Source organism: Asparagus officinalis, chromosome 9, assembly GCF_001876935.1.
Source record: "Asparagus officinalis chromosome 9, Aspof.V1, whole genome shotgun sequence".
Lineage (NCBI taxonomy): Eukaryota > Viridiplantae > Streptophyta > Magnoliopsida > Asparagales > Asparagaceae > Asparagus > Asparagus officinalis.
In genome coordinates this window covers 66,224,769-66,233,464 of record NC_033802.1, presented here as the reverse complement: position 1 = coordinate 66,233,464, position 8,696 = coordinate 66,224,769, and the positions used below count along the sequence as shown (strand labels likewise).

At 32.5% G+C, this 8,696-nt stretch overlaps 1 long non-coding RNA gene across 1 annotated transcript; it reads left to right on the top strand.

Annotated features, from left to right (window-relative positions):
- Positions 65 to 2,545, top strand: LOC109824253. The gene is made up of 3 exons (XR_002242582.1): positions 65 to 511; positions 1,683 to 1,769; positions 2,504 to 2,545. It is a non-coding gene; the product is annotated as an uncharacterized LOC109824253 (long non-coding RNA).

Genomic DNA, 8,696 nt, shown 5'->3' with positions numbered 1-8,696 from the left:
TTTTATTTATCTTTTGCTTAGATATATAATTCATGCTTTGTTATTTTTTATGCATATTATACAAACCAAACTGTTTCCTTATGTCACATTTGTATATATGTATGTGTGTTGTTCATGTATGTATGTTTGTACATTTCCTCTTTTAGCAAAAGACTAAAGTGGTGCAATAAACCTACTCCGCTTAAATAAATTTAATGTTTTCATAGTAGGTTTTATCTCTATTGAATAAAGTTAATGTTTTATAAAAGTTTATTTTTCTTTACTGAATGCTTATTTTTTAATTACTTTAGGAACAAGTCACCATGATAAATTTAATAAATATGCAGGTTTCAAAAGGAAAGATGATCGTTTTTGTTTGTAGTTTTTAATTATTGGATGCTTTAATTCTTTGTAATTTCTATTTTGCTAAAATGGGTCCTGGAGGTTTTATTGAATTTGTGTTTGTATTTTGAAGGGCTGGAGTATGAGTAGAAAGATGTGAACCTTTTTAAGGGAGAGCAGATCAATCCAGGTGAGAAACATTTGAGATTTATTATGAATTTAGAACTAGCCGTTAAATTTCCCTAATTTTTGGGTGATAATTGTCATGTTCTGGGAATTTCTACAATAAGATAAAGAAATTTGAGAAAAAAAATTGGTTGTTGACTCTTTTGGTTGGTTTGTCATATGCTCAAAGTAGATATGTTCTTCTTGGATTCATGCTTTAGTATTAGGAAGATGTTATCTTAGAATTTCTGGCATCTGAATCCATATACATATATCTTTCCTCCTCTTCCACATACCAGGCTAAACAAACTTCATGTACTGATTTGTTTGCTATGTTTGTGATCCTCTTCCACATACAAGGCTAAACAAACATCTAAACAGAACTAAACAAACCTGATATTTCTAACTCAAACATCTTATATGGCAGGTTCTAACATTTGCTATATTCCAGATTTGTAACCAAAGAAATCTGATATTTCTAACCTTGCTATATTCCATATTTTGGCGAATGTTAGAACAAATATGTTCCGGTATTAGAAGATGGAGATTTAGTAGTTGCTGATTCGTTTGTGATCCTTTTAGTTAGATATATCAGATGTTTGTTCTAACATTGCTATATTCCATATTCACATTGGCTTTTATATTATTGCTGCTATTGCTCCTCTGCTTGTCTTTCATGGGAAGTCATTGACGTAAGTCATGTCCTTAGAACAGTTGGCTTATTTGGAGTGTTTGATGGTAAGAAATTTTGTCCTCAGAAAAATGTTGGTATATGTTTTTGTTTTCTTATTGCAGAACTTTTAAACCTTTAGATTTTGCATTACAATTTGTGTAAAATTTGTACAAATGTTCAAATAAAACAAGTTTTGCATCTGAGACAACTCATAACTAAGATGCTGGGTCAACATCCTCAAATGCAATCCTTTTTTGTGATAAATTATTAGTAGCAAATATTGGGGACTCGAGAGTCATTATGTGTAAGGGAGGAAAGGGTAAGTCCTCCTATATTTGATCATTTTGGGTATTGGTATCTATTTATCTTTCAAGTGTTCAAATGATTTAAGGATTCATATATGCTTTAAATGATTGAGAAGTGTACATTTCCTCTAGAACTCAGACTCTTACTCGATCGATTGAGAAGTGTACATTTCCTCTAGAACTCAGACTCTTACTCGATCTATTGTTTAAAAATACAGCTGCAGCTCTTTCACGAGACCATAATCCTGGCCAAACTTATGAGCGTCAAAGGACTAAGGATGTAGGAGGTTTGATACTCTGGGCAGGTAAGTTATAATACATTCTGTTTGCATTTATACAATGTATTAAGGTTATATGATCCCTTGTTCACTAAGAGTTGGGTGTGAAACTAACTTTCAACGTGTTGTCTTACTGGTTTGTATACACTTTAGTAAATGACAAGCGTTGAATTTCATCTGCAGAGCTTCCGTATAATTTCTGCCACCAAAATGAATTTCATTTCTGAACGCAAATTCTAAACTTTATCTTCCTGAACATAGGTTTTCAACATACCAACTTCAATCTGTATCATGTGATATCTAATCTGCTATCACCAGCATTGTTTCTTGTCAGTTGGCCCCTCATATTAATTATATGCTCAGTTTATTGAAGTCATAGCTGCATTATTTCACTATTCTCAAAAATATACTGAGGCTAGCATGATGTTTTTGGCTATTCTCATGATTACTGTACATATTTGGTATGAAAAGTTTTTCTGAGGATGTATAGTCGCACTTTCAGATATTTTCTAGGATCCATAACCTTCACATTCAGATATATTTTAGGTATCCAACCTGAAAAACCTGCTACGATCCATTTGGTTATCAAGCCCCACTTGGATTCCTATATACAAGTGATGGCCAGCTGACTGATTTTTGCTTACTTTCCATAGTACATTATTTCTAAATAAAAACTATGAGGAGGAACTTAAAGGAACCATCTTCAGAAGTGTCTATGCAATATATTTCAATCATTTGATCTTTTGTCCTTTTTGATGCAGGAGTTATCAAAATTAGTTGCTAAATTGGCTGAGGAAGGAAAGGTGTTATTTTAATCTTTTAGGGGATATTTTTTCTGTTTATGAGTTAATTTTTATTATTCTTTGTTTTAATCGCTCCTAACATCATATGTTAAGATAATTTATGTGTAATGTAGTATGTTCAGATGCTTTTTAGTTCTTTGTCAAGTTCATTTCTCCTCCATGTATACCACACATGTGCATAAATGAGAATCTCACATGACTCACATAATTTACGAGATTAGAAATCTACTGCATACCACATTATATGTAGGAAGTTGAGTAGCTTCATCATATGTTATGTCCCTCTGTAAAAAATATATTCATCAGTATTCATTTGTGATTTCAAGGTGATTGATATATGAAGAAGGTAAGTTTTATCATGCCCCAAGCTGTGCATATACGAAATACACTGCTTCTGTGTGAGATGTTTAAATCTCCTTGCTGTAAGCAACTTGTTTATGACCATGTAGGAAAATGAAAAATAACAAATATTAGTTTCTGTGTGATCAATAAGACAATAACTTGCTTGATGAAAAACACAAGAATATTCCCTCTAACAAGCAAAAATTTTTTCATTTTGGGAACTTCTTACTCTGTTTGTAAAAGTTTCTATGATGTAAGCCAATGAGCTTTCAAAAAAACAATAAGAAAAGATAAACAAATGTAGCTCCTATAAGTTCACACGGTTTAAAGTTATAGAATTCAGTTAAATAGAAATATCATTATTAATAGTTGTGATAAGTATTCACTGTCTGAAATTGTTTTCTTATAGTCAAGTTGATTTGCTGGCAAGCAAGATACAAATAAAGCTCAAAATTAGATTAGCACAATAAGCTAACTTGGATCTTTAACTCAAGGCGATTAGACCTTAAATCAAAGAGCACCAAGCTCTGATACCAATTGTTAGACCCTAGAGGGGGGGTGATTAGGGTCTTATGCTAATCTAATCCGATTAAATGCCAATTAAAATTAATTAATGAGTTATCCTAGTAAGTATGAAATACAACAATGTATATGAGCTAGGATAAGCAATATGAACAACAAGATATATCCTAACAAAGAGATATAGGCAATGTATGTGCAAGGATATATAAGCTCAAGGGTAAACAATCTAAACTAGATAGTGGGCAATATAATCAACAAGCAATATACAAAGGCGATATAAGATATGAACATAAAAGTAAGTGCGCCAATGCAATCACAAACAAACAATATGATTACGGAGTTCGGTCCCCACGACCTACGTCTCCGCTCCTCACCTCGAGGAGATCTCCACTATCACAACCGGGTTTTCTACGTTCACCCGAACAACGTTTACACCTCACAATACAATCACTATGTAATCACACCTCACACACTAAGTGTTGGTCCTAGCCCGTGTCCTCCTCCTCAAGTGCTCGGTTACAACCTCTCTCTAGGCACGTCAACCGACGCCACTCCTCTTGGATTCGACCCCGTCTCTCACCACACACTTCTCTCGGTGTACAAGTGTATTACAAGTGAATTCTCATAATTAAGCACAATATAAATCAATTGATTGTTCTCTCTAACAAGGTGAGAACTCAATTAAGCACAACTCTTAGTTACAAACCCACAACCCCAAATTATACTATGAATGTAAATACAATAAGCTCAATAGGTTGTGTGTGAACAAAGAGATAAAACAATATGAACTCAATATGAAATCTAGCTTATGAAATTAAGAACAAACTTATAAAATGCTAGAATTGAGTTTAAGGAAACTTCTCTAAAGATGACAAGAGAGTGGGAGAAGAGTGAATGCTCAAACACCAAAGGATGATCTCCACTTGCTCTTGTGAAATTTGCTCCACAAACCAAACTCTTGTAAATGTGAATGCTCAATTTAAACAAACTACGGTCGACCATGGTGGTCGACCATGAAAGTTTCTGATGGCTCCGTAGGGAAAAACAAAGGCGCGGTCGAGCGTGGTGGTCGACCGTAAACTGACATGAAATACAGGTTTGAAACTTGTTTTCTGATTTTAAAATCCTGTTTAAAAATATCAAATAAATTCAGAAAAATGTAAAACTTTGGGAAATGATTGTAGACATGATAATAAACATGTTACAGTGACTGGTTTTGAAAAAGGACTTCCCAAATGAAAAATATCATCATTTTTCAAATATGTTCAAAAACATGAAAACCTGAAAATTGATATTTTGATATTTTGACTTAAACAACATTTTGAAACCTTATGAAATGATTGTATAGACTTGATAAAAGATATAATATGTTGTTATGAAGTCTATAACCTAGAAATACAATATTTTCATAAAATTGCATATTCTATGCAATATATTCAAAACACTAAATATGATTTCATTAAATATAAGCTTGTTAAAGATATTCTATGCAAATATATTCAAAGCACTAAATATGATTTCATTAAAGGGGAAATCATATATAGGCATATAAACATGAAACAAAATAGTATTTTCCAATTCTATTCATTTGTTTCATAGTAAAACTTGAAAACTATCAAACCAAAACATATATGTATATATATAACTATATATATACAAAATCCAAAACGTGTATGTGTGTATATGATTGAGCTTAAAGTACTAACACACATAATATAAATTCCTAAACTAAATTACCCAAGCAATGATCTTGATCTTCAATAAGCTTGACTTGGTAATCTCGCGGATGAAGCTTGAACTTGGATCTTGAACTTTGAATAGCAAGGCTTCACCGACATTCCGCCAACCTCCTTTGGATGTGATCGTTGAAGCTCTATTCCATCCATCCTCCAACACGTTGTTTGCCTAGAATAAATACGAAAACACAAACACTAGACAAACAACATTAGTAATAAATTAGTTGTTAAACATCATCAAAACAAGAATGCCAAAAATCTCCCCTTTTTTGATGATGACAAAAAATTTACAAAAAGGAATATATGCATGAAGGAAGTGAACATGTACAAGATAATACACATGCATATAAATGTATACTCACAATATTTCTCCCCCTTTGACAACATCAAAAAGGGGACAAAAGGATTAAGAGAGCGAAAGCTCCCCCTATCAATAAGCATAGGTGAGTATAAAAAAGATATAGAAAGATATAGGGATTGCTCCCCCTATCAAAAAGCCATATAGATTATATACAATGAAGATCAAGGCAAAACATATGTGAGCAAGCATACATGAATATGCTAAAAATTTACTCACATACATGAAGATAATGAGAACACATATAAATATGCCAATATGAAAATAGTGTCTCATTAACACAAAAAAAATATAAAAACCATATAAAAGAATAGATTTATGAAATCAAAAGAAGAGGAACATGAGAATCATGCAAAAAGTTTTCAAATGAAAACAAATCAACCAAAAGAAATCATAAATCAAAGTTTATTTTCAAAAACAATGTTTGATCAATAAAGAAAATTTTGTCTTTACATAACTTGATCAAACCACTCATAGAATACATTATAAAGCACAAATAGATGATCCATTAGCACAAACACATAAATATCATCATATAAGTGAATTATAATGAATTCAAAAGCAACAAATCAAAACACAATTTTTAAGAGAGGCAACAATTATATCAAGCTCTTTAGCTTGTTCCAACCCATATAATCATTTAAGCATCCGGTAAACATGATTTGGGAATAAACACCCAATAAATCCGGGGGGTTATATAAACATAAACCTCTCATCAAAACAAAACCAATAACCATGAAAACAAAAGAATTAAAAAAAAATGTTTTCATATTCAAAAGTTTAAAGTATAATTTTTCAAAAACCAAGAAAAAGAAAAAAGAAAAACACTAAAATTCTTGGTATAAAAATTAAATTTGTTTTGGTACCCAAGAACTCTTGGTACCAAACGATTTAGGGACATGACCCCTATCATTCAAGCTCAAAGCCCTAGGGTTATGAACCCATTTGGGCGCATTTAGTGCACGGGTCCGGTCATAGCAATAATTATGCAAATAACTCATTCGATTGCAATAAGTGCAATGAAGAGAATGCATTTGGTTATGTTGACCATGTGGATGTGCACGAGGAACATTTGCAAATAAAGATGGTCTTTTAAGATTATTTTGCAAATGAGAAACATTTTGAAATAATGTTGGTCTACTTAAAATATTTTGCGATTTAAAAACTTTTCGCAAATCAAAACAAAACTTAGCTAAGTGACCAACTCTACCACAAAAATCACAATGATACACATTAGCATGCTTATGATGAACAATGGGTGCATGTGTGTGTACATGTGATGAAGAAGAAGCCTTATGAGATGCACAAGAAGAATTAATATTCTTATGTTTTTGTGCATCATAGCAAAACTTAGCTAAATGGCCTTTTCGACCACAAATGGAGCATTTATAAGTTTTACTATACAAGTGTGCAAAGTGTACGGGTTTAGAAGTTGTAGTACTAGACTTTGCACCCAAGTCCATAAGTTTCTTATTATCTACAATGCATGTTTTAAGGGTTGAATCTAAAGATGATATTCGGTTTTTCACAAGATTCAATTCATCATTATGCATACAAGCATTGGAAATAGAAGTAGATGAAACATGATCATTTCTAAAAGAATTAAACTTATTTCTAATAGTTTCTACTTCTATCATGGCATTATTATTAGCATGAGTTAAGCTAGCAATAGATGAAGACATGTTATTATTTTCCAAACTTAATAACTCATTGTTTTCTTTTAAAATAACATTCTCTTTAACAACAATATCAAGTTTAGAAGCTAGCGACTCATGATCGGATTTCAAATCTACATGCTTGCTTTTAAGATCAATAAAATTATTTTGCAAGAGTTCATCAATAGATAAATCATGAATAGATAAATCATTATCGGAATCGGAATCGCTTACTACACAAGAGTTATCCTCTTGTGGCCGAGTGCATGATGCTCCACATGAACTTGAAGAAGAATCCTCCAAAGCTTGTCGGATTGCCTCCAAGTCCCCTTGATGTGCTTCAATAAATTTCCAAAGTTTGTAAGCACTATCAAAATGAACAAATTTGTTAGAAAATGATGAGTCAAAGGCATTAAGCAAATATTCTAACAAAAGCTTGTTCATATTAAACATTTTATTATCATGATTGCTCCACTTAGATTTCTCCAATGTGGGCACAATATAAGCACAATCAATAATTTTCCATAAGTCAATATTTCTAGATTCAACAAATAGTTTAAATCTAGAAGCCCATTGTGCATAGGAAAAATTAATGAATTTAGGAGCAACATTGGATTTATAGCCTAAACAAAATACATTCATATTCAAGATATATATATGAACATATGCAAGCAAGACAAATGCAATCATAACTAGATTAGCACAAATAAGATAACTTGGATCTTTAACTCAAGGCGGTTAGTCCTTAAATCAAAGAGCACCAAGCTCTGATACCAATTGTTAGACCCTAGAGGGGGGGTGATTAGGGTCTTATGCTAATCTAATCCGATTAAATGCCAATTAAAACTAATTAACAAGTTATCCTAGCAAGTATGAAATACAACAATATTTGTAAGCTAGGATAAGCAATGTAAACAATAAGATATATCCTATATGATGAATTATATATGCAAGGATATATAAACTAACACAAGGGGTAAACAATCTAAACAAGATAGTGGATGATATAGATAATGAGCTAATGACAATGGCGATATAAGATATGAACATAAATATGAATGAACGCCAAAGCACACTCAAACAAGCAATATGATCACGGAGTTCGGACCTTCCGTCCTACGTCTCCGCTCCCCACTCCCGGGGAGAAATCCCCTATCACAACCGGGTTTTCTACGTTCACCCGAACAACGTTTACACCTCACAGTATCGGTTTTCAACGCTCACCGATCAACGTCACTCCTCACACTCGGTTTCTAGCTCACCGAAAACCTCACTACACACTCGGTTTCTAGCTCACCGAAAACCTAACAATCTCACAATGTAACAAATATAAATTTGTTCTCTATAATAGATGAGAACACAATGAAAGCACAACTCAAAGTTACAATCTCTCACCACCCAACTATACTATGTATGCAAATACTATAAGCTCAATGTGGGTGTGTGTAACAATGAGTAAAATAAAATCTAACTCAATTAACAAACTAGCAATAATAAGAATATGAAAATCAATAATGAAATTGCTAGAGAAAAGAGTT